Source organism: Tachypleus tridentatus, chromosome 13 (genome assembly GCF_004210375.1).
Source record: "Tachypleus tridentatus isolate NWPU-2018 chromosome 13, ASM421037v1, whole genome shotgun sequence".
Classification (NCBI taxonomy): Eukaryota; Metazoa; Arthropoda; class Merostomata; order Xiphosura; family Limulidae; genus Tachypleus; species Tachypleus tridentatus.
In genome coordinates this window covers 271,504,892-271,507,584 of record NC_134837.1, presented here as the reverse complement: position 1 = coordinate 271,507,584, position 2,693 = coordinate 271,504,892, and positions in this window count along the sequence as shown.

Below are 2,693 nucleotides of genomic sequence, written 5' to 3'. Positions count from 1 at the left end.
TAAATGTGTTTTTTGTGACAGTTTGTTTGTTTCAGTTCGTGTAAGACTGTCATTTATTGTTATTTTAACTTTGTGCATGTTTGCTTAGATCTTTACATTTATTCTTGTTATTTTGTGTTTGTGACAGTTTCCTTTCAATTCTTGTACCTTTACTTTCTCTTTAGCATGGTACATTTACTAAGTGTGGGAGTTTTGAATTGTAATTGGTTGCGTAATGTTAGTAAGCTGGCTTATTACCTGGATTACTTTGTTACTAATTTTGATGTTGTTTGTTTACAGGAAACGTTTTTCACTGATAATTTTATGATGTCGTTCTGAAATTTTGGCCAGGTGTAGTTTTTTTAATAATTCTACTTCTGGCCGACAAGGGGTTGCCATCTTTGTACAGCAGTTTTGTGTGATAATGTTACATCTGTTTCTTCTGATGGGGTGGGTAGGGTTCTGACAGTCAAATTCAGTTTCGAGTCTTTGTCTTATCTGTTATCATCTGTGTACGCTCCTCGCGTTATCTCCGAGCGACGGGAATTTTTCCAAAACTTGGAGTATTGTTTGGACGGATGCACGGGATTGCTTGTTGTGGGAGATTTTAATTGTGTGGTGGATGTGGCACGCGATCGATTTCCGGTCCGTTTTACCGTGACGCCAGCCGTTCGGCTTTTGTCCAGTTTCTTAATAGGTTTGATTTGCTTGATGCGCATTCACTCATATCGCCGACTACACCTGGTTTCACATGGAAGCGTTTTGTTAATGGTGAGATGATGTCGTCTCGTATTGACAGGGTTTTGCTTTCTTCTACCTTGCAGGGGACTGTCCAACGTTTCCGTACGTTGTGGTTTCCTGCTACAGATCACGCTTTATTGGGCTTCGACCTTACTCTGCGACCAATTGTCAGAGGTCCTAATTTCTGGCACTTCAATAACCAGTTATTGAGGGATGCCGAATATGTGAAAGCCATTAAGCTGTTGATCGCCAGAAGTCGTAGTTGGTCAGTCTATGGGACTGATAAAATTAAGTGGTATGAACAATTGAAATGCGCGTTCCGTTTACTTACCGAGCGTTATTCGATTCTTCGTGCGCGGGCATCCCGTTCTCGCAAATGTCAGCTTGAGTCGTCCATCAATCGTGAGCTTCGAAAACTGTCCCGTTTCCCTGGTAGGTCTAAGGTCAAATTGTATGAACTTGAAGATGCATTGGAGACTTTGGATCACGATACCATAGAGGGGCGAGGATTCGATCTCATATTCGTTGGTTTGAGGAGGGTGAGAGATCTACGTCTTACTTTCTTCGTATGGAAAAGGTCCGTCAAAGCAGAATTGAGTTTCGATCCATGCTCACTGATAGGGTGTGGAGGTGTCCGGTGTGGAAGATATCGCTGCTTTTTTACATCAGTATTATTCCGCACTGTACTCTAAGGATATCGTTCTGCAGGCAGACATAGATTTAGTTCTCTCATTTGTTGATCGAACTCTTTCCAGTGAACAAGCTAATATTTGTGATGCTCCATTCACGGTTCCGGAAGTTATCGCTGCTTTAGACAGTTTACCGCTGGGCAAATCTCCTGGTTTGGATGGTTTTACCTCCGAATTTTTCATATATTTTCTCCCTCTTTTTGTTGACGACTTTTTATCTGTCTTGTCTCAACTGTTCCACTCTCCACAGTTGCTCCGTACAATGTGTTCTGGGGTAATTGTTCCTATCCCGAAAGGAGGGGATCGACGGTTGGCGGCTAACAGCCGGCCTTTGACATTGCTTTGTACTGACTGTAAGCTTTTGGCCAAAGTGCTGGCTCGTCGCCTTTCGTCTGTGATCTCCAGTTTAGTTTCAGATGACCAATCCGGGTGTATACCTGGACGGGACGTTGCTGATACTCCGTTAACACTCGTTTTGCTATTGCAGTCTTTAGCACGTACCGGCCAGGGTGGAATCTTTTTGAAGCTCGATCAGATGCAAGCCTTTGATCGGGTGGCCTATGACTATCTATTTCAACTTCTTCTGCGTATGGGTTTTGGTTCTACTTTTGTTCCTTGGGTTCGTCTTTGCTATACTTCTATTTCTAGTTGTGTAAAGTTTAATGGATTTCTCACTAATGATTTTGCTATTACTCGGGGAATTCGTCAAGGATGCCCAATGTCTGCTCTACTTTACGTTCTCAGTGTCGAACCGTTACGAAATATGTTAGTCCATAATGTACATATTACTGGTATTGGTGGTGATGTGTTACTCACCACGCCTTCACTTACTTATCAGCATGCTGATGATACCACCTTAACCTTACGAGACGCCGAATCTTTGCCGCATGTGTTGGATGTCTGCCAAACTTTGGCAAAGCTACTGGTGGGAAGATCAACTGGACCAAGAGTCAGGGTTTGTGGGTTGGGTGTTTGGCCTCTTCTGCAGACTTCGTCCTTGGTGAGTTGAGAATTTCCCAGGATCCTATTCGGATTTTGGGAATAGTTTTCCACTCTAATTTCGATGTCATGCTGCAAGATACGTGGCAGGGTGTATTGCGCAGGGTATCTCGTGTCTTGGTGTCGTGGCGATTTCGTTCTTTGTCGCTAAAGGGTAAATCTCTTGTGGTGAACTCCTTGGTGGCATCGGTATTATGGTACCCGTTGAATATACCCCGTTGCCAAGACAGTTTGAGGCTCGATTTCGCAAATGTATACTGGATTTTATTTGGCGGGGAGGTATAC